The sequence below is a fragment of the Cibotium barometz genome, chromosome 27, assembly GCF_041138505.1.
Source record: "Cibotium barometz isolate CiBa-2024 chromosome 27, ASM4113850v1, whole genome shotgun sequence".
Classification (NCBI taxonomy): domain Eukaryota; kingdom Viridiplantae; phylum Streptophyta; class Polypodiopsida; order Cyatheales; family Cibotiaceae; genus Cibotium; species Cibotium barometz.
Window position 1 is genome coordinate 39,352,653 of NC_141072.1, and position 25,653 is coordinate 39,378,305.

The window sequence follows — 25,653 nt, forward strand, 5'->3', positions numbered from 1 at the left end:
AAGTTTATCTTTGTGTTATTCTAAAAGAGTAATTTTCACCATTTTGTACATTCTAAAAGAAAATTTTTTATTTACTCCATGTATATATTCACCTATGAATATGCATGGATATCATTGATATTAATTATTGAAATTAATTTCTATGCATGGAAAGGTGCATATTAGATTTTTATTATTATTATAAAAGTGTTGTTCTCATTGAATTCGATTTCTATGCATGAAAAGATGCATAATAGAATTTTTATTATTATAAAAGTGTTATTTTTATTAGATTTAATTTCTAAGCATGGAAAGATGCATAATAGAATATTTTTTAATGTAAAAGTGTAATTTTTATTAGATTTGATTTCTATGCATAAAAAGATGCATAATATAAAATTTTTTATTATAAAAGTGTTATTTTCATTGAATTTAATTTGTATGCGTAAAAAGATACATATTGAAACTTTCTTTATTATAAAAGTGTTATTTTTATTAGATTTAATTTCCATGCATGAAAGATGCATAATAAAAAAGTTTTATTATAAAAGTATTATTTTCATTAGATTTAATTTCTATGCATGGAAAGATGCATAATAGAATTTTTAATTATAAAAGTGTTATTTTCATTGAATTTAATTTCTATGCATAGAAAGATGCATATTGAATGCATATTGAATTTTTTTATTTGGAAAGATGCATAATAGATTTTTTTTAAATTATAAAAGTGTTATTTTCATTGAATTTAATTTCTATGCATAGAAAGATACATATTGAAACTTTTTTTATTATAAAAGTGTTACTTTCATTAGATTTAATTTCTATGCATGAAAGATGCATAATAGAATTTTTTTTAATTATAAAAGTGTTATTTTCATTAGATTTAACTTCTATGCATGGAAAGATGCATAATAGAATTTTTTTAATTACAAAAATGTTATTTTCATTGAATTTAATTTCTATGCATAGAAAGATGCTTATTGAATTTTTTTAATTATAAAAGTGTTATTTTCATTAGATTTAATTTCTATGCATGGAAAGATGCATAATAGATTTTTTTTTAAATTATAAAAGTGTTATTTTTGTTGAATTTAATTTCTATGCATAGAAAGATACATATTGGAACTTTTTATTGTTAAAAATGTGCTATTTTCATTAGATTTAATTTTGATGCATGAAAGATGCATAATAGAATTTTTTTATTATAAAAGTGTTATTTTCATTAGATTTAATTTCTATGCATAGAAAGATGCATAATAGAATTTTTTTATTATAAAAGCGTTATTTTCATTGAATTTATTTTCTATGCAGAGAAAGATGCATATTGAAAAAAATCTTATTATAAAAGTGTTTTTTCATTAGATTTAATTTCTATGCATGGAAAGATGCATAATATAACTTTTTTTAATTATAAAAGTGTTATTTTCATTAGATTTTATTTCTATGCATGCAAAGATGCATAATAGAATTTTTTTTATTATAAAAGTGTTATTTTCATTGAATTTAATTTCTATGTATGGAAAGATGCATAATAGAAAATTTTATTGAATTTAATTTCTATGCATGGAAAGATGCATAATAGAAATTATAAAAGTGTTATTTTCATTGAATTTAATTTCTATGCATGGAAAGATGCATAATAGAATTTTTTTAATTATAAAAGTGTTATTTTCATTAGATTTAATTTCTATGCATGGAAAGATGCATAATAGAAATTATAAAAGTGTTATTTTCATTGAATTTAATTTCTATGCATGGAAAGATGCATAATAGAATTTTTTTAATTATAAAAGTGTTATTTTCATTAGATTTAATTTCTATGCATGGAAAGATGCATAATAGAAATTGTTTTATTATAAAAATATTATTTTCATTGAATTTAATTTCTAATGCATATTGAAAAACGTTTTATTATAAAAGTGTTATTTTCATTAGATTTAATTTCTATGCATGGAAAGATGCATAGTAGAAATTTTTGTAATTATAAAAAAGTCATTTTCATTAGATTTAATTTCTATGCATATGGAAAGATGCATAATAGAAAATTTTTTAATATAAAAGTGTTATTTTCATTGAATCTGATTTCTATGCATAGAAAGATGCATATTGGAAATATTTCTATTATAAAAGTGTTATTTTCATTAGATTTAATTTCTATGCATGGAAAGATGCATAATAGAAATTTTTTTAAGGTGTTATTTTTATTATATTTAATTTCTATGCATGGAAAGATGAATAATAGAAATTTTTTTAATATAAAAGTGTTATTTTCATTGAATTTAATTTCTATGCATGGAAAGATTCATAATGAAAATTTTTTTATTATAAAAGTGTTATTTTCATTGAATTCAATTTCTATGCATGGAAAGATGCATAATGGAAATCTTTTTATTTTAAAAGTGTTATTCTTATTAAATTGATTTTTATGTATAAATAGATGCATAAAAGGATTTTCTTTTATATAAAAGTGTTATTTTCATTGAAGTTGGATTTTATGCATAAATAGATGCATAAAGAATTTTTATATCAAAATTAGATTCTCTTTAATTTCCTTGAATATTTGATAAGTGAATATGTAAATAATCTGAGAGAGGAATTTCTATCGTTTTATATTCACTCGAATTGTAAAGAGAAAATTTAGGAAATCTATCGAAGTCGAAATATTTAGATAAATGATTAATTTATTCCTCATAGAAATCAGTTAAGTGAACATTTAATGAATGAAATTCAGTAAAATAGTAACTGAAATATCACCCCCTTTTTGAGAAAAATAGTTCAGAAAGAACCTTATCAGACTCGAACCGTGAATCAGACTATGACCAAGACCAAACTCTTTCGTCAGTTTCAAGGAAAGAAGATGTGACCAGTTCAGGAAAATACACTCAAATCTCCCACCAATCTGAAACTAAGTTAAGACCCTTCGAATTGATCTGAGGATCAAGCTTACGGAGTTCGAGGAATTTTGTTTTGAAATTCAGTATTATGATTATGAAGTTTTGGGGATATTGATTTAAGATATACTCATTGTATTCAAAAGAAAATCAAACTTAAAACTTGCATAGAAACCCTGTTTTCTTAAAGGATTGTCTTACGCCATAATGCTGGAGGGAGCATTTGGTATATGTGTTTTTCTAAGGAAAGTTGGGTTGCAACAGTTGGCGGTGGGGAGTGTTCAAAGGACAGCTCATGCGGCAAGCCTTGGTCTTGAACCAACCTTAGTAAGGTTAAAATGGTGCGCTTCTGGTACGATGGACGAGGGTAGACAAAGCGATCCCTGAGTGAAGTGCCAGGACACCTAAGAAGGATCGTGGAGGGTTCTGAGTAGGCGATGCACGGGCTCGCGATGCCTAGGACACCCATGCGTATGTCGTGGAAGATATTATATGATGGACCAATGATTATTGCAATCTATTACTTGATCTCGTTTTGCTGACCAGCTCGTCTCAACGGAGAGTCCAGAGTGATACTAATTTTTTTTTTCCAAACAAGGATCCCCAGGAAATTTTGAGTTATGACATCTGTAATCAATAACTTTTTGTCAATGGATTGTTTTATAAGTTAAAGTTTAAAGAGGAGTGTGTGTATATATGTATTTGAAAGCAAAAGTTAAGAAAGGCATTTAATTATGGGTGGGTGAGTAATTGTCTGGTTCTACCAATTCCAGTGGTTGGGCAGTGGCTAACCCATGGGCCAGAGGCTAGAATTAGTGGAGTTTTAATAATGAAATTGAAAAATAGAAATACGCTTAGAACTCGAATAGTTAAATATTAACTTGAAGACTTCTCAAATGAATAGATCAACGGCTGTGCCTGATTCAGTTAGGAAAAAAGCGTTGATTTCTTCAAGTTAAGTCTGTAATAGTGTCTCTTCTACCTGGTTTATTCAGGTGAAGGATAGTTTAGTCTCTTAACCCCATTAGAAAACTTGTTAAGGAAATCAAAAAGGTGGAATCGTCCCCGTTTTTTGGGCAAGGAAAATTTTCCCGGTTTCGGTTTCGGAATGACCACCAGATTAGTCTCGTGTCCAGACATTCGAGGGCGAGGCCCCAAGTGGGAAACCGTGCCTCGTGCAAGAGGAAGTTACTTCCACCGCTATCAATTGGGATTCCGGTGCGCGGAGGGGACAGAGTGATCCCACAGTTGGTATCAGAGCGCTGTTGTAAACCTATGAAACAGTAGCAGAAATTGCCTAAAATTTTAAAGTAAATCTGTAAAAAAAAAATAAAAAATCACTTGCCAAGAATATGTTTGAAATGAACTCATAAATTGAAAACTAATAAATTGAATTGGATTTTTAGATGGATACCCCAAATCTGTCTAGCATTCCTGGACTTTCCCAGAGTCAAGATATGATCGCCTTTGCCTTCGAAAATCTCGTCAACTCTGCTACAACTCGAGAAAACAGAGTGAGGCTCGCTCGTCACTTTGAGGATCTATACTTCCCTAATCCAGTAGAGCGACGTCAACACATGTGGTTCTCTAGTGGGTGATGTATTAACGTGAATACGAATCAGCTTCAAAGAATCAGGTAGAATATCTCACTAGCCATAAAGCTAGGAGTTGTTCATTATGTCCAACTCTTTAATCATTCGCCCCGGAATTTTAGAAATTCTTGCCAAATTTTTACACTTCTAAGCCGCTTTATTCCTAGAAGTAGAATTACAGCACCCTTATCAGAGATGAATCGTGTATATCATAGCATGTCTCCATTGCAGTATCACCTTTTTATGCACAATTGAGGCAGTGACTTTTGGAGCCAAGATGCTCTATGTATATATCAAAAACGTTTGATAATAAATGATGTTTTGCAAAAGATTCCAAGTTGTTCGTGATTGTAAATATTGGTTCATAAAATTATCAGAGTGAATCTTTTTTCAAGAATTATGATGGAATATTTAATTGTTTAAGAGATAAATCTCAAAAAAAAATTCATAAATCTCATGACAAAGTTAAGTTGACAAAAATCTCGTTTTGTCAGAATCATGAGGCACGCGGCTAGGCAACAGGATCCTCTTACCAATGATTGAAGAGTTAGATTCGGACATTCGTAAAGCCTTGCACCGATCCCAACCTGGTCCATTCAAGGGTGAAGGGGAACAGTTAGGAGAAACAATGGAAAAATAGATCGAGGCAATGGAAGAGTACTTTGATGTAATCGGTTATAATGAGAGGAGCAAGATTGCTCTCGCCTGATTAAAAATTGTGGAAACAGCTAGGGTCGCATGGAGGAACCATTGCGAGACAAACCGTCTCGATTGAAATACCTCCAGGAAGAGGTTGTGTCCTCCTCTGGGCTTCTTGGAAACCAAAATGAATGAATTCTTGGAATTGAAGCAAGATAGCCGGCGGACAATTGAAGAATACCATCAGGCATTTGCCCGTCTCCTCAAATATTCTCCACTTTTGGATAAAGCAGCTGATGGGGCCAGATTCATTCAAGGAATGAATGACCCATTGGACACTTTAGTGAAAAATGCCAAACCAGTCTCAATGGTGGAAGCTGTCAGAATGGCAAAGGACTTTGCCAAGGCATTTGTTGTCAAGGTCCCGCCAAAGCATGCACCCTCAAACTTTAAAAGGACTTTGCCAAGGCATTTGTTGTCAAGGTCCCGCCAAAGCCTGCACCCTCAAACTTTAAAAGGTTCCCCAAGAAGTGCTTCAAACTTTCCTCCCCCAAAGAGGCAGCAAGGCCCAAATCAGAATCAAGATGCTGGTAGATTTGGAAGTGAAGGAAGACCCTTCCCTCAGAACACTTTCTGAGGAGCCCCACCTTTTTCAAGGATTCAGAGGGATGAGCTTAGAAGTGAGAACAGATGTTTTAGATGTTAGGGTTTCGATAACCAGCTTAAAGACTGCCTGACTCCTGCCATGTCAAGAGGACAGGGAAGTCAAGGACCCAAAATGCAGAGACCAGCCCCTTCCTATCAGTCAAATCAAGCACAGGGAAGTCAAGGACCCAAAATGCAGAAACCAGCCCCTTCCTATCAGTCAAATCAAGGTCCGCAAATCAGGGTCCGTCTCGTCAAAATCAGGGCAATCCCAGGAGGAATCCAGCTCACCCATCTACCTCTGTACAAAGTAATCTCAGAACTCCCCCCCAGAACTAGGGTAACCAAAGAGAAAGAGTTCTGCCCGCCCCAATCTGCAAAGCAGCCAGAGTAAGTACAATAGCAGAAGTAGTGAAGAGGAAAGAGGTCAGATTTATGCCACAATTGAAAACCAAGGGCCAAATTGTTAATTCTTTGTCATCCATACTCTTGCTGAGTATAAGGGTAAGTCATTCAAACTTTTGATTGATTCAGGCAGCACTCATTCCTTTATTTTCCCTAGATGCTTGCGTAAGCTAGTCTTAGAATAGAAATCAGGGAAACCTATGCAAGTTGAATTGACCAGTGGGAAAGATCCTTTTCACTCACCACCATGGGATAGATCATATTCAGTTTAATCTAGATGGGAATATAACTGATTGTCAGTTCAGAGTCCTTCCTTTGGGAGTTCTCGACGAGATCCTTGGAAATGGATGGGCTCCATAAAAATCAAGCTGACATTCACTATCACAATGGAACCATTTCCTTCCGTGACCTTCACGAAAAGAAAGTTCAAGGAGCCGAAATTTCAGGATCCCCAGGTCTGTAATTAGTAAAAGCTTCTAAGTTACTGAAAGGACTTAGAAAGAAGTAGCTCATTTATGTTGTCAAAATGAACCCGGTAGACACAAAGTTAAAAGATAAAGAACGAGAATGGTTAAGTGAGTATGGTGATTTATTCCCAACAGAGCTAATAGAGATGCCTCCAATTCGAGAAGTAGATCATGTGATAGAATTGACCCCCGAAACTCAGCCAGTAGCCCAGTGCACGTATAGAATGCTAGTCCCTGAATCCATTGAACTCAAGGAAGAGCTTAGACAGATGTTAGAACAAGGGTTTATAAGACCCAGTGTTTCACCTTGGGGAGGGCTAGTTCTCTTTTAGAAAAAGAAGGATGGAACGCTAAGACTCTGTGTGGATTACAGAGGTCTCAATCAGTTGATAGTTAAGAATAAGTATTCTATTCCCAGAATTGATGAGCTTATGAACAATCTAAGTGGAGCCCAGATCTTCACAAAGATAGATCTCAAATCAAGGTATTACCAGATCAGGATTAATGAGCAAGATATCTCGAAGACAGTCATCAATACTCGATAAGGGCACTATGAATTTAGAGTCATGCCATTTGGATTGACAAATGCCCCAGCTACATTCAATCGCCTAATGCAGAACATTCTCAGAGAATACTTGGATAATTTTGTTCTTGTTTTCTTTGATGATATTCTAATTTACTCAAATAATGCAGCTGGCCATGAAGCTCACGTCCGAAAAGTTCTTGAGATTCTAAGGAATCACCAACTCTTTGCAAAAAAGAGCAAATGCACTTTCTGTGCCGACCATGTTAAATACTTGGGCTTCCTGGTATCCAAAGATGAAATTTCTCCCCAGATTCCACAAAAGTCCAAGCAGTCAGATTGGCCTGAACCAAAGACAATGAAAGAAGTCAGAGGATTCTTGGGATTAACTCGTTGGTATAGAATTTTTATACCTGAGTATGCTCTCATAGCTTCCCCCCTGACTAATCTTCTCAAGAAGAATACCCCGTTTCATTGGTCTACCAGGTGTTATCTAGCGCTTTTGATAAGTTAAAGACCGCCTTGGTAACCAATCCCGTTCTCTGAAGTTGCCAGATTTCTCTCTACCCCCTTTGAGGTAGTAACTGATGCCAGTGGTTTTGCCCTAGGAGGTGCACTCATGCAGGAAGGTCATGCAATGGCCTATGAATCCCGAAAACTCAGAATGCATGAGAGAAATTATGATGTCCATGACCTAGAGCTACTTTCAGTAGTATATGCCCTGAAGTTGTGGAGACATTACCTACTGGGTCAAAGATTCACTTTGACCCAGTGAGACAGATCATCAGAGCTTAAAGTGGATCTTCACTCAGAAGGATCTCAACATGTGCCAAAGAAGGTGAATGCAGACCCTACAGGAATTTGATTTTGAAATTAAGTACCGCCTACATAAAGAAAATGTGGTAGTAGATGCCCTCAACAGAAAAGCCTCCTTGCTTGCAATCACAGTGGTGTCAAATCCATTGATTATTGAAGCAAGAGAGAAGATCATGTAGGATAGATTCTTTGGCCCTATTGCTACCCTACTTATGTAGGAAAGCAAAACTCCTCAGGAGTTGAACCGAGTTCAAGGGTATAGCCTGGATGATGGAATTATGTATTATAATAGCAGGCTATGCATTCCCAATGATGAGGGAACTAAGGGTCAAATTCTGAATGAAGCCCATGACAACCTTATTGCAAGACATTTGGGTCCTACAAGTCTGTAAAGAAAAGTTTCTTTTGGCTTGGACTAAAAAAGGATGTACTTAATCATGTACGTTAATGCCTGATTTGTTAAAAAGTCAAAGCAGAATGAGTAAAAATGCCTGGGAAGTTACATCCATTAGACATCCCCCAGATGAAGTGGGAATGTATCAGTATGGATTTTATTACTGGACTACCTTCAGTGCAATCAGTTTACAACTCCATCTTCGTGGTAGTTGATAGACTAACCAAAGTTGCCCATCTGATTCCAGTAAAAGAAACCCACACTGCAATGGATGTGGCTAGAGTATTCCTCAAGGAAATCTTTAGATTGCATGGCCTACCCACCACTGGGAGAATAGTAACTGATCGAGATCCCAAGTTCACGTCAAGATTCTAGACTGCAATTTTCACAGCAGTAGGAACTTGCTTGGATCTCAGCACAGCTTACCACCCCGAGACCGATGGTCAAATAGAAAGGGTGAACCAAGTAATCGAAGATATACTTCGGTCATGCTATGGGCAGGGAACCCAAGAAGTGGCTAAGTTATGTGCACTTAGTAGAGTTTGCCTACACTGCCTCTTATCACCGAAGCATCGGGATGAGTCCTTTCAAAGCTCTGTATGGATAAGACTGCCTAACACCATTAACTTGGACCGACCCATTGATTAGGGTCGAGATGTCCAGACAAATGCTTGACGACATGGAGCAGCAGATGCAGTCAATCTGCAAAGATTTAAGAGCTGCCCAAGATAGACAAAAGCAGTATGCAGATAAGAAGAGGTCAGACAGAAAGTTTGAAGAAGCAGATATGGTCTTCATTCGAGTACACCCCAAAAGAAGTTCTCTATCTCTTGGGAAGTACAAGAAGTTATCCCCCAAATACTGTGGGCCATATCTGATTACAAAGAAAGTAGGTAACAAAGAGAGATATGGCCCCCGGATATCGAACTGATGTGGGATTACCCTCAGTTTGCGAGATGAGGACATCTCGCATTTTTCAAGTGGAAGAGAATGTAAGATTCCTCCCCACACCCTCAAGATGTCCAATTTCAATCCCCTTTTCAGAATAATGAAAGATCTTGTTTCTACTTGTTTTGACCTAGAGAGAGAAAATATTCTAGAGAGAGATAACTCCGTTTTTAGATATCTTTGGATGGAAAAATATCCTTTCTTATTAAAATAAATTCCCTTGAGATAAAAGTTTAAAAATAATTGCCTAAGGTGCATTAGAAATAAATTATAATATGCTCAAAAGACCTTAGCCTAAGGGTCCAGATTTTTTGAGATTAATCCAAATGTAGGGGAGGAGATAAATTGAAGAAATAAAGATAAACCCCTTAAAAAAGAGTAAATACTCACATAAGATGAAGAGTGGACTAAGGACCAAAGGAAACATTAAAAAAATGAATTTTTGACCTCAGAGTGGGGATTCTCCCTCATGAAGGAGGCGCCTTTTTTCTTATCATTGCTTCCCAATTTAAGATCAATTAAGTGAGATATCTCATCTCTCCTCTCTCCTATTTTAAGTCTAGTTCCAAAAAGTAAGCTGAACTAACCAAAAAATGGTCAAAAATTGACCAAGTTGATCTAGAAAATTCTAGAATTAGTTTGCTTGGTTTGAGGCTCACTTAAAAATAGAAGCCTCCCCCTTTGTAAAAGCTTAATAGTGTTTATGCACTGTTACTCTACTTCTACCTAGAGCCAACTACATTAAATTCTCTTGATAATTCAATTGTTTTTTACTAAATCCTCTCCAAAGAAATTGGTGGCCACTCTTGATCTAAACAAGGGTAGAACCCTCAATCCCTCAAGACAAAGAAAAGCTTACAAAACTACATGTAAGCTAAAATTTCTACTTTTTAATTTTAAATTTATGATTTTCTAATTTTCTTATTTTTTGTTGTTGATTAAAGTGAATCCTGATGTTATGCCTTGATGAAAAGGCTACCCCTTTCTCTTCCTTAAGAATTCAGCCTTTCTTTATCCTAAAATGAGTAACAAATAAATTGATTTAAACTTTTCTTATTGTTTACTCTTTAGAAAGTGAAAATTGAGTAGATTAGAGTACTTTACTTCAATTTGTGATTAATTTTAAATTGATATTAGAATGTAAAATTTGAGAAATGTTCAGCCATACAAAGAAGGTTATGGTAAACTTTTCTTAAATTTTGTGGAAAATAAAGTTTTTTATCTTTATGTTATTCTAAAAGAGAAATTTCCACCATTTGTGCATTCTAAAAGACGTATTTTTATTTACTCCATGTACATATTCACCTATGAATATACATGGATATCATTGATATTAATTATTGAAAATAATTTCTATGCATGGAAAGATGTATATTGAAATTTTTGTTAATTATAAAAGTGTTGTTTTCATTGAATTCAATTTCTATACATGGAAAGATGCATAATAGAATTTTTATTATAAAAGTGTTATTTTCATTAGATTTATTTTTATCCATGGAAACATGCATAGTAGAAATTTTTTTATTATAAAAGTATTATTTTCATTAGATTTAATTTCTATGCATGGAAAGATGCATAATAGAAATTTTTTTATTATAAAAGTGTTATTTTCATTGAATTTAATTTCTATGTATAGAAAGATGCATATTGGAAATTTTTTATTATAAAAGTGTTATTTTCATTAGATTTAATTTCTATGCATGAAAAAATGCATAAATGAATTTTTTTTATTATAAAAGTGTTATTTTCATTAGATTTAATTTCTATGCATGGAAAGATACATAATAGAAATGTTTTTATTATAAAAGTGTTATTTTCATTGAATTTAATTTCTATGCATAGAAAGATGCATATTAGAAATTTTTATTATTATAAAAGTATTATTTTTATTAGATTTAATTTCTATGCATGGAAAGATGCATAATATAAATTTTTTTATTATAAAAGGGTTATTCTCATTAGATTTAATTTCTATGTATGAAAAGATGCATAATAGAAAATTTTTTATTATAAAAGTGTTATTTTCATTGAATTTAATTTCTATGCATGGAAAGATGCATAATAGAAATTGTTTTATTATGAAAGTGTTATATTCATTGAATTTAATTTCTATGCATAGAAAGTTGCATATTGGAAATTTTTTTATTATAAAAGTGTTATTTTCATTAGATTTAATTTCTATGCATGGAAAGATGCATAATAGAAATTTTTTAATTATAAAAGTGTTATTTTCATTAGATTTAATTTCTATTCATGGAAAGATGCATAATAGAAATGTTTTTATTATAAAAGTGTTATTTTCATTGAATTTAATTTTTATGCATAGAAAGATGCATATTGGAAATATTTTTATTATAAAAGTGTTATTTTCATTAGATTTAATTTCTATGCATGGAAAGATGCATAATAGAAATTTTTTAATTATAAAAGTGTTATTTTCATTAGAATTAATTTCTATGCATGGAAAGATGCATAATAGAAAAATTTTTATCATAAAAGTGTTATTTTCATTGAATTTAATTTCTATGCATGGAAAGATGCATAATCAAAATTTTTTTATTATAAAAGTGTTATTTCAATTGAATTCAATTTCTATGCATGGAAAGATGCATAATGGAAATCTTTTTATTTTAAAAGTGTTATTCCTATTAAATTGATTTTTATGTATAAATAGATGCATCAAAGGATTTTCTTTTATATAAAAGTGTTATTTCCATTGAAGTTGGATTTTATGCATAAATAGATGCATAAAAATTTTTTATATCAAAATTAGATTCTCTTTAATTTCCTTGAATATTTGATAGGTGAATAAGTAAATACTCTAAGAGAGGAATTTCTATCATTTTATATTCACTCCAATTATAAAGAGAAAATTCAAGAAATCTATCGAAGTCGAAATATTCAGATAAATGATTAATTTATTCCTCGTCAGAATTCGTGATTAATTTAGAAATCAGTTAAGTGAACATTTAATGAATGAAATTTTGTAAAATAGTAACTAAAATATCACCCCCTTTTTGAAAAAAATAGTTCATGAAGAACCTTATCAGACTCGAATCCTGAATCAAACTATGACCAAGACCAAACTCTTTCGTCAGTTTCGAGGAAAGAAGATATGACCAGTTCAAGAAAATACACTCAAATCTCCCACCAATCTGAAACTAAGTTAAGACCCTTCGAATTGATCTGAGGATCAAGATTACGGAATTCGAGGAATTTTGTTTTGAAATTCAGTATTACGATTATGATGTTTTGGGGATACTGGTTTAAGATATACTCATTGTATTCAAAAGAAAATCAAACTTGAAACTTGCATAGAAACCCTGTTTTCTTAAAGGACTGTCTTATGCCAGCTGTCTTATGCCAGAATGCTGGAGGGAGCATTTGGTATATTTTTTTTTAATAAGGGAAGTTCGGTTGCAACAGCTGGCGGGGAGTGTTCAAAGGACAGCTCATGCGCGGCAAAGCCTGCTCAGGTCTTGGCTAGCCTCGGTATGGTTAAAATGGTGCGCTTCCGGTACGATGGATGAGGGCTGACGAAGCAGTCCCTGAGTGAAGTGCCAGGACACCTAAGGAGGATCCTGGACAGTTCTGACCAGGCGATGCATGGGCTCGCAATGCCTAGGACACCCCTGCGTATGTCGTGGAAGATATTGTATGATGGACCAATGATTATTGTAATCTGTTACTAGATCTCGTTGGCACTGACCACCTGGTCTCAACGGAGAGTCCATAGTGATACTGTTTTTTTTAGAAACAAGGATTGGATAGAAATTTTAAGTTATGATATCTGTAATCAATAACTGTTTTTCAATGGATTGTTTTATAAGTTAAAGTTTAAAGAGGAGTGTGTGCGTATCTGTATTCGAAAGAAAAAGTTAAGAAAGGCATTCAATTATGGGTGGGTGAGTAATTGTCTGGTTCTACCAATTCGAGTGGTTGGGCGGTGGCTAACCCATGGGCCAGATGGGACTAGGCTAGAATCAGTGGAGTTTTAATAATGAAATTGAAAAATAGGAATATTCTTAGAACTCGAATAGTTAAATAATAACCTGAAGACTTCTCAAATGAATAGATCAATGATTGTGCCTGATTTAGTTAGGAAAAAAGCGTTGATTTCTTCAAGTTAAGTCTATAATAGTTTTCCTTCTATCTAGTTTATTCAGGTGAAGGATAGTTTAGTCTCTTGACCCCGTTAGAAAATTTGTTAAGAAAATCAAAAAGGTGGAATCGTCCCCGTTTTTTGGGCAAGGAAAATTTTCTCGGTTTTGGTTTTCAACTGACCATCAGATTAGTCTCGTGTCCGGACATTCGAGGGCGAGGCCCCGAGTGGGAAACCCTACCTCGCGCAAGAGGAAGTTACTTTCGCTATTATCAATCGGGATTTCGATGAGCAGAGGGGCAGAGGGATCTCACAATGGGCATAAATTTCAACCCACATAGGCATTTGTTTTCATGAAGGAAATTCTTGTTGTGTAATATGGATAAGGATGGCAAGAAGAAATTGTAACTTGTATCATGCACATATGTGGTGGTGGCAAAAATTCATAGTATGCATGTGTTGATGTTTGATCCAGATAGCCATTATCATTAATGTAGGTAATGGTATATCTAAAAGTACTGTAGGAATGATCTCTAGTTATAATTATTTAGAATACATGTGAAGGATGCTGAGAGATGGTATGTCTAAGGGTAGTCTAAAATGAACTCTAGCTATAATTATTTGGAGGACATGCGAAGGATGCTGAGAGATGCAATCTTCACTCATCGCGTGACATTATCTTTGTGTACAAAGAGAAAAGAGAGGAGCTTAGGGCTTATGGAATGGTGGTAGAGAAGAGCTTGGAGCTTTCACGATGATGACAATAGATTCAAGGTCCCCTATGCTGGAGAGAATACCACTGCACATAGGCATGGCAAAGTCCAGGCTCACTTGCACCCCCCTCCTCAACATAGATGGTCCCACCACATGTATTTGCTTATAGTTCTTCAGCTTTAAAATTAAATTGTAGAACAAAAATTAGGATTGGCGAATCAATCAACTCGCGGTTTTCCAAATCAATGGAGCCTTGCACATCTACATTAAAACCAATGGATTATAGGTCATCATGAATCATCTCATCTAGCTCTTCTGCTATCATGAATTTTTGACATCTACTATGTAGCGATATTATTTATGATATAAAGGTTACATGGTTATGTAGAGACAAGCATTTTTGTTAATGACCTCCTCTCAAATTTGTAGTCAAATGTTGCGACCATATATCCTTTTCAGGTCCTTAGCCCTAAACCTATGTTCTACCTATATCACCATATCCTAGGCATATTTTTTCTTTAATTCTATGGTTTATAAGATTTTTTTTAAAATTTAGATTTTATTGGCTACTATCTACTATTTGGATGAGCTTTTATAGATTTATTGGTTGATAAAACTAAAAATAATTCTCATAAAAAATGTAAAAACATTTCAAAGTTAAGAAAAACACCCCTCTAAAAGCTGATGTTTTACATCAAAGTTGATGCAAAACATCAACTTTTAGATGGTATTTAGAGTACATGTGAAGGATGTTGAGAGATGGTATGTCTAAGGGTAGTGTAAAATGAACTCTAGCTATAATTATTTAGAGGACATGCGAAGGATGCTGAGAGATGCAATCTTCACTCGTGACAACAAAGAGAACAGAGAGGAGCTTAGGGCTTATGGAATGGTGGTAGAGAAGAGCTTGGAGCTTTCACGACGATGACAATATATTCAAGGTCCCCTATGCTGGAGAGAATACCACTGCACATAGGCATGGCAGAGTCCAAGCTCACATGCACCCCTCTCCTCAACATAGATGGTTCCACCACATGTATTTGCTTATAGTTCTTCAGCTTTAAAATTGAATTGTAGAACAAAAATCAGGATTGGCGAATCAATCAACTCGTGGTTTTCCAAATCAATAGAGCCATGCACATCTAGATTAAAACCAATGGATTATAGGTCATCATGAATCATCTCATCTAGCTCTTCTGCTATCATGAATTTTTGACATCTACTAATGTAGCGATATTATTTATGATATAAAGGTTACATGGTTACATAGAGACAAGCATTTTTGTTAATGACCTCCTCTCAAATTTGTAGTCAAAGGTTTTTTGCGACCATATGTGTTTTTCAGGTCCTTAGCCCTAAACCTATGTTCTACCTATATCACCTTATCCTAGGCATATTATTTCTTTATTTCTATGATTTATAAGAATTTTTTTTAAAATTTTAGATTTTATTGGCTACTATCTACTATTTGGAATGAGCTTTTATAGATTTATTGGTGATAAAACTAAAACTACTTCTCATAAAAAATGTAAAAACATTTCAAAGTTAAGAAAAACACCCCTCTAAAAGTTGAAGTTTCACATCAAAGTTGATGCAAAACATCAACTTTTCCACATAACTCGAAGTTTTGCATCAAATTTGATGCAAAACATCAACTATACCACAAGATTTGATGTTTTGCATCAGGTTTTAGATGCTTTGGAAAAGTAAGTTGTAGGATCAGAAGTCGATTTTCACAAAAAAACCTGTTTTAGTGATTCCGTACCATTGGCATGCTCAAACGACCTATTTCACAACTTTTGAGTACAAACACAACTATGTTTCGATGCGATGAGCAGACGTCACAAAGTGATTTGCTACCAGTAAATCCCTCTATGACGTCTGCACATCGCATCGGAACATAGTCGTGTTGATACTAAAAATTTGTGGAATATGTCATCTGAGCATGCCAACACGGACGGAATCGCTAAAACCGACAGTTTGTGAAAATCGACCTCCGATTCTCTAACTTTCTTCTCCAAACTTGATGCAAAACATCAAGTTTTGTGGTAGAGTTGATGTTTTGCATCAACTTTGATGTAAAACATCGAGTTGTGTGAAAAAGTTGATGTTTTGCATCATCAACTCGATGAAAAACATTAACTTTAAGCCTAAAAGTTGATGTTTTGCATCGAGTTGATGCAAAACATCAAGTTTTGTGGGAAGTTGATGTTTTGCATAACGTTGATATTAAACATAAGGTATTGTAAAAAGGTGGATCTTTTGCATAGAAAGTTGATGTTTTGCATATACAGTTGATGTTTTACATCAACTTGATGTAAAATATCAAATTTTCATAAAAGTTGATATTTTGTATCAAGTTGATGAAAAACATCAACTCTTAGCTGAGAAGTTCTTACTTAGCATTAAGTTGGCCACAAATGTTGTAGTTAAAACATACTTACCATGTGTAGTAACCAGTAGGATTCGAACCTAAGTCCCTGCCTAATATTTTACAAAAAAGTATTTTGGAAAGTATAAACTTTTGTTTCTTAAAGCGAGTTTTTTCCTACTTTCTAAACTCATTTAATAACTAAAATTAAAATTTAACCTCTTTTTGTCACATCAAGGACACATCTTCTTTAACAATGAGTGTAATTATTTCTCAAAATTACACAACTTTTAAATAGCTTATTTATGATATTTTAAAATTCATATGTACATAACGAACTCTTTTTAAAAAAGTATATATTATCAATTAAGAAATTGTGATACTCAAGAGCTTTAAAATGGATTTTAATACTACTCTCATCAAGAGCCAAAAAATAGGGTATTATAATTAAGAACTGTATCAAGATAACATTTTTGCAATATAATCATATAAATAATTTTTTATAGTTGTACTCTGTAGCACATCCTCGATCATGCTAACATGGCAGATGATCCAGGGAGTCTAAGCTTCAAGTATACACATAGAAGAAAAAAAAAATATTTGTGGATAGTGAAGAAGAGGATGCCTCAGGGGGAAAGGCACATCAACTAGTTATGGTGTAGCAATGATTATGAGGAACCATAACTATGCCATAAGCTATACGTTTAGAAAATAGTTTCTTTTTACAGTTGTATCATTTTTTTAATGGATTGAAGATGGAAATAATAAACATTGTCTCTATTTTGGCATGTTTTTTGAAAACTTATTGTTAGATTTTCAATTATAATCTCAAAAAGTAAGCAAAACGAAGTCTTTTTTTTCATGTCAATTTTTGTAAGAAATGTGTAAAGTGCCCAAAATATTATCGTTTTTTGGTAGTGTTGTACGCATGCGTAGACCACTTTTTAAAAAGAGATAAAAAGCTGAAATATTTTGATGGAATCTTTGAAAGATGCCAAATGTTTCTCATTTTCAAAAAATATTACCTATTTAGTCTGCACAGTGTTTCTCCTTTATTTATTTTTTGGTGTGTGTTGTGCGATGTGCATGACCATCTATAATTCTCTTGAAATGGATCCTTTAGTTAAAACTTTGATAAAGGCTTTCTATTAAGCTTCTATTTCCTCTTTTCATTGTTTGAAGTAAATATGTATGTATTTATAATCAGAGTTTTAAAGTCTTAAAGTTTTACATTATGATCCCTTTAAATTAAATTCAAGGGATTTCAATGTTTTTATTTCTTATCTTTTATCTAACTTAAATCTCCCATGATTATATTATTATTAATATTATTATTAATTCTTTCACAAAATATTGAAGTTGCTCCAAGGCCTTTCTTCAAGGCTTAGAAAAGACCCTAAATTTTTTTGTTTCAGTCTAATTGTTTTTGTGATGTAGAGATTACAATATTATTAGGATATCTAGAACAATGTGCGAAACTTCAAGAGATTTTATATTTCTATTGTTGTGATATTTGAACACCACTTTTATTGTTTATTCTCAACTCATCACACCTTTGAGGTAATTTTTCTTATCCGTGATTATTAATTGCATCAGTCATATCTACATTTGTTTATTTAACACTTTACCTTGTAGATGTGCTTCCTCAACATCATATGAGTATGTATTCAACCCATTCATTACTTGCATTATGTGTTTAAAATTGACGTAATTAATTCAAATATATGAATCCTAGAACTTCTTTTAAAATTGTTTGGTACCATGTAGCATGTGCAATAATATTTCTCTTTCAAAATGATTCCAGCACTCCCAAGTAAGTTCCTCCATTTTCCATGATTAAAACATCACCTATGCTTGTGATATTTGTGTCCTTTTAATGATGTATTTTGTAGCAAAGTTATTCGACACTTGCCAGTAAGTTGCTATCCTCCATAACCTAGTAAATAATTCTTCTAATATTTTTATGTATGCTTTATCTTTTAAACAGTGATTCGAACACCTTCTAAGTAAGTTCTCATTTCTATCCTTGAAATAATCATGCTAAAAATAATTATGTGTAGAGTTTCATATCATACTACTATAAGTTCTATTTCTTATAAAATCATAATTAAATATAACCCTAGTTACATTTGGAAGAGTAATTATATATTTCAATCCATTCACATTGTTTCTCATTTTTCTCAACGTAGAGCATCATTGCAATTGGATATATGTATAACGTATGACTCTCTTACGCTTCAGTTTTGTGTTTATTATTTAAGTCTATTTTAACTACAAATGTAGAGCATCATTGCAGTTGGATATATATACAAGGTATGACTCTCTTACGCTTCAGTTTTGTGTTTATTATTTAAGTCTATTTTAACTTAATCTTTCATCATCTAGACTTGTTCAGTTAATGAAGCAACGAGAAGTGCGAGGGTACCAATTGAGGTGTTGCACTACATGAGAGATGTGCGAGGGTACCAATTGAGGTGTCACATTATACGAGGGTATCGATTGAGGTGTCGTATGGTTGGTGGATTGAGCGGTGGTGTGAAGATGATGATCATTTTTATTTTGTGAATCATGTATTAAATGTTTTGTGCATATTATTTTTTATTTGATAATCAGTGTGACGATCACCAATTTAGGTGTCGCACAATTTTTCTTGTTGGTATTCCATGTCCATAGGAACTTCTGAGCCATGCCTTTGTGTCTCTGAGCCATGTTCGGACCTCTAAGTTTACCTTACAGGTTATGAAATGTTTCTTACACAATTGAGGACAATTGCTTCCTCAAATGGGAGGACTATTACAAGTATATATTTTATCATATTTTTTTATGAATTAATAATCGTACAAAAATATGTTTAATTTAATTTGTGTAGGATTCAGCTTCATGGAATGTACAAGTGAGCAAAAGATTAATATATGTATAAATGTGCACAAAGTTATTTTACGTAACAAGGCCCATTAGCGATTATATTTAGGGCAAAGGTTTTTGATATGTACAAACCTTAGGAGACTTCATATGGTTAAAAATATCTAAAGCAATACCCCAAAAGTGGGGCAAAGTTTTTTTGGATATGTACAAACCTTAGAAGACTTCATATAGTTAAAAATAAGTAAAGGAATACCCCAAAAATAAGTAAAGGAATACCCCAAAAGTGGGACAAGAAAGCCCAATTTGTACGCACATCTATTATTAGCTCCTTGGGCTATTTTTATGAATAAAAATTCTCTAAATACTCATGTCGTGGAAGTGGAGCTACACGGCATGGGGGAGGGAGATTGTACCCAATCTTGTCTTGATGGTGATGTTATTCTATTTAAATCCTTGCCTTGTGTTATGCTATGTTATTTGATTTCAATTTAATTCAAGTCTTTGTTTTAATTTTTGATATATTGTATGAGTTTTAAATTATTTCTTCAAGAAGTACAAAAAGGGTCCTGTGACATAATCGCTCTCACTAACAAAAGACAAATATGGTTATCGTGTCAAAGTCATAATGAGAATTTAACATGACAGTGCTTCTTGAAAAGGGGGCTATAGGTTCAACTCCTATTTGGTGATTCATTTAGTAGTATATCGTACTCTCTTTTATCCTTTCTAACAAAATTAGAGTTCTCTATGTAATTATTTTATTTTCTATTTGTATAGGATGATGACGACGAGGAGGAGCATGATGGTGATGGTGATGATGATGATGATGATGATGATGAGCTTGAGGATAAAGATGAATAGGACACTTGAGGATATTTTTTTAAGAACACATGGTTGAGAATGTGATTATTATAAATGTACTTTCAGTATTTTGGATATTAAATGTAATGTCTTTTATGCTCTTACATGTTACAACATCTTTATCTTCTTAATGTGTTCTTACTCTTGAAAATTTGTACTTAAATTTAATTAAATTTTTTGGAATAGAATGGGGTAGATTACTCTATCCCATTATGCCTCATTTTTTTTGTAATATTTTTCATTTGAGAGTCATAAATGCGGCTATAACATAGCCCAGTGCCACAAACCTATAGTCACATTATCAATCACTTTTATAATCAATTTCTCGGGGGTGGAGGGGAGAGGGGGTCACTCAAAAATATGTAAGCATAGCACGTGGGTTCAACAAAAGGGATTTTCGAAAGGGCTTTTTTTACATACAGAAGGGTACCATTTAAAGGGAGAATTCATAGGTTGAATAGAAAAAGGGTATGTTTTATTCATGAAAAAATTCACAGATAAGGGATTTTTAAAATAGGCCTTGAACGCACGTGATATAGAGGGTTTACTTATAGTGAACCCCGTGGGATCAATTTTTTTTATCTTGCTAGATCCTTAGATTTATTAGTGATGGATAGAAATGTGCTTGTACCCCTATTTCTTATAGTGTCACTTAGCGAGGGTGTAGAGTATGCTACAGCAAATGAGCCAGGGAAGGAGGAAGAGATCACCACACTTGTGCATGTGTGCTACTTACAAATACCAGCATATGGATGAGAAGATCAAGCTATGCTAAGAGAAGGAGTAAGAGATTACCACACTTGTGGATGTGTGCTACCTATAAAATCAGTATATAGATGAGAAGATCAAGCTATGCCAAGAGCTCTTGCATGGTGTGCACGAAGAGTGCAAGAAGAGGACAATTGTGTAGGTGTGCTACACTAATCTAGGTAGATGGGTGAGAAGATCAAGCAATGCTAATAGATTTTGAAGAGGAGGAGGAAGAGATATTACAGCAATTGTGTAGATGTACTAGTTGCACTACTCTAGGTAGATGGATGAGAAGATCAAGCTATGCTAAGAGCTTTTGCATGGCATTGGGGATAAAGGGTGGAGGTGTCTTGTACAACAAGATTTAGGTGTGCAAACCACATAGTTTCATGTTATGTGAGTGAACTTTCTTGATAATTTAATTATATCTATTCAGTAAAAATTATAGTTAGAGATGAAAGTATATGAATATCTCTAAACAATTAGAGAAATATTAAAAAAATTATGATAAAAATAGCATATTTATGATAGGGATCCTTAAAATTAGGTCGACTTTTGCATACGGTTGAATTTAGTGAAACGGTTTGTGTTGAGTTATAGACTAGACCTATTCTCGTAATTTTAAGTACCAACTCAACTATATTCTGACGAAAAACCAGAGAGCTACAGCGGCTGTAAGTTGCAGGCCTATACTTGTATACAGGGAGCCAAGACAGGCTGAGACAGGCAAACATCTACAGGGAGTATTAGTTCTCTTATTGATTTCCTTATATGGTTACATGGTTTGAAAGAATTGCAGGTTCCCTGGATGAAGCTCTGTTTTCTTTCTATCTTCTCTTTTCTCCTTTGATGAGAAGATGTATGTTTGTATCAAATTACTTCATACCTTAATAAATCATTGAAATACTCATATGTGAGACCGCGGGTCTTACATATGGGGGGCAAATTGGACCCAATGCTTTTGTCTTGTGTTCATAAATATTTTTCCATTTAAGTTTTTTGTTTAATTCTTCTTCTAAGGTTGATGTATTAACTTGTAGTAGTTAACTTATTAAAAGTAATTTTCTCATGTGCAAACCACACAAGAAAACCACATGGAAAGTTGCTTTTACATAAGGGGTTTTTGAAATTTAAACGGCTAGGACTCCCTTAAATGGTGTCCCTTGATGCAAGAATTAGTATCCCACCATGGAATAATTATGTATAATAACCAATTATTCTATTATTTTTTATTGATTTCTTAATCACATGAGAATAATCAGGATAAAGATCACAGATGTGATTTTTTATGCCACATAGAAATCAGTATCCTACCACAAAATACTACTGCAAAATAATCACTTATTCCATTATCTTATTATTGATTTTTAATCCCATATGAGAATTAGGATAAACACCGAGTCACATGTGATTTAAATTGACCCATGTGTTTCTCATGTTTCCTCTTAAAGGCATGGAGTTCCCATTAGATACTTGAACATAACCATGCTACTGAGAGCTCCTCCTAGGCTTAAATTGACCCATGTTTCCTCTTAAAGGCATGGCGTTCCCATTAGATACTTGAACATAACCATGCTACTGAGAGCTCCTCCTAGGCTTCCATAAGACCTATGGCTAGACCTTAACATGGATTACATGTATCACATTTACTCACCCTCTTACTATCTATGTTGCAGATTGAGTTGCACAGGGTACGGTCTTCACACATGTTTGTACTAAAAACATGAATATTTTCCATTTCATCTGGTTTCTAGTTAAAACATCAAATATTTCAAAGGGAATCAACATACTAAGGAACCAAGACGTTTCTCAATACCAACCACAACATTCCATAGTCCTTTGGTTGTACCAATACATGCCACATCATATAGGAACATAACGGGTAGTTGGCCCTGTCAAGCTTATCCTTAGGTGATAACATCCAAAATACATCACTGTTTGCCATTTGTGGTAATACCCAAGCAAGTAATCAAACAATCTGCAAAGTGCTGAGTGCTCCTTTGATGTTCTGCATAGGAGCTATGCTATGTTGTGGTAATGCACCATGTGAAACTGAGTCCATGTCTAAAGATGTGCCTTCTACATCATGTTCATAAGAGGAACTAGGACGTTTCTCAATACCAACCACAACATTCCATAGCCCTTTGGCTACCAATCCATCATGCTGCATCATATGGGAACATAATGGGTAGTTGGTCTCGTCAAGCTTATCCTCAATGGGATAATATCTGAAATACATCATTGTTTGCCCTTTTTGATAATACCCAAGCAAGTAATAATGCAACCTGAAACGTGGAGTGACTCTTTGATGTAACCAAGGTGGATGCAAATAAGGCTGCTGACAATGGAGACCTGCAAGGTGTATGAAAGAAATGCAGAGTAAAGTGAGTAGAAATTTTACTTGCAAGATGTAGAGATCGATGTCGTTGAAGTGTAGCTCTTGTAGACCAGATCCAGCATGGTGAGTTTCTATTAATGCTTTCTTGTGTATCTATATACCCGTCTGCTAGTAGATCTAGCAAAACTACTCCAAAATTTGATGAAGAACAAACTAAATCTAGTCCCTAAAGGTGTCTGTAGAAAACTGAAAACCATGCGAATGGCCCCCGAATTGTGCCTGAAATGAAAATTTGACCGCAAAACTCATAGTACACACTTCACGGTTCTTTGTCTTCTCCCAAAAGGGCTCCTTCCTTTTATTGCCAATTCATGACTTATATAAGAAAATCATCAACAATGATGATGGTACATGGAGATGGTGTCTGAGCAAAGGAATGTTACGTGTGAAAGCATTATGAGAGTTAACATAGCTTTTCTTCTTACCAATTTCTAACTTATATATATAAGAAACTCATAACAATGTTGACGGTAGATGGAGAAGGGTGTCTCATTAAATAGAACTTTATGTCTATTCATTAAGTAGTGTGAGCTAATTCAAAAATCATTTTCTCCTAGCACTTGCTCAAACCAAAAGAGGAGAATTATAACAATTGGTAAAGTCTTTGTTCTTAAATTTTTTAGAGTAGATACTTCTAATGTGAAGGTTATAATGTCAATTTTTACATGTTATTCATCCTTCTAATAGAATTAACAATCCTTTAATATGAGAGTATGCACCTTTACAAGGCCAATTGAAAATTAAATCTCTCCTCTTATAAAGGTTTAATGAGAGTGTATGTCTTTAAAATACCAATTGAAAATTAAATCTCTTTGAATCCCAATCAAATTATCTCAATTGGATTCTGAAAATACTAGTTATTCTGCTATAGAAAGATACTTTTATTTTAAATGTTTCAAAAATTTTTTTTCGTGCGCTACCTTTGCCAAGTGTGCCCTTCGAGCCAATGTTCATATGTAGGTGAGTTTGCAGTCACTCTAGATGTCTTTCTTTCCATACTTCCACATCGAAAAACAATCGAAGTGCCATCTATAGCCCATACATACAGTCTACCTTTAGAAAGATTTACTAGTCTTCTTTTTATCCATTATTTATAAAACTACTCTTAGTCATGCTCACAAAAGGCTATCTCTAAACTCCTATTTTCTTGTGCTGACATGGTGCTGATGGATATACTTTTTAGCATAGTTAGTGAAGTCTATATTAGCAATCGATCAATACTAGCTATGGTATCAACAAAAAGAAAATAAGAAGAAAGTGGCCTTGAACATAATTTTTGTCGGTAACAACTATGCTACCCTAAGAGAGCCAAGTGTCTACATGTGTCATTGTGTAGCTATACCCTATTGATGTTCTATTTACAAAAGGACTTGAGCCCCTTTAATTGTGTGTTTAGCCTAATTACATGAGAAGGGTTATTCTCTCTCCACATGAATTTCTTAAGAAGGAAGTCTTGATCCACCACCACTAAGAGTCACTGCAAGTGAAATGCCTCCACCTCTATTACCACCCTATCTTGATCCACCACCAGGAGTCACTCCAATCCATCAAGTGGAAGCAAGAACAAGGAACCACAAACAGAGACCTTTGTGCCAGAAGATACTTATAAATTACATGTTGAAAGCTCAGATACCCTTGAGTACTTTGTCACATCACCAGGCTACACAAATGTTATTGTCTGCTTTGATGAATATTACGACATCAACCATTGTGTTACTAGGCAACATGATAATGGTTATACACTTATTTGATTGATATTATAGCTTCAATGCGAGGAAAGGACAAGCATGACAAAGAGAGCCCTTTCTTTTGTTATGCTTGTGTATAACTATTATATTTGCTAGGCTACTAGTTAATAAACTTCTCTGATTATTATTGTGGCACCCACCAAGGAAATGATATAAACTTTATGACAAGGATTGCCCTTCTCTCTTGTTATTCTTGTGGAGGGCCTCACATAAAAGCTAAATTTTCTAACATAGCTTACAAGGATGTTTCACACCATTCCAACTTTGTCTACTATGTTTTTGAGAAGTACAAAGTACCCCTCCATCAATAAACGTTCAAACTAAGAAATCCTTAGATTTTTTGAGCCCACTTTGTGGAAATCCTAAATTTATAAAAATGGCCCATGCTCATGTAAAAGTCCTTCAATAGGTGTAAACTAATGTCATATCAAGTTTGAACCAATTCTAGGTGGTGAAAGTGGGTCAAACTAACCAATTAATGATTTTTTGGACATGATGCAAAATTTGGAGTGAAGAAGCACATCGTGGCTAGTTTTCCATGCTTG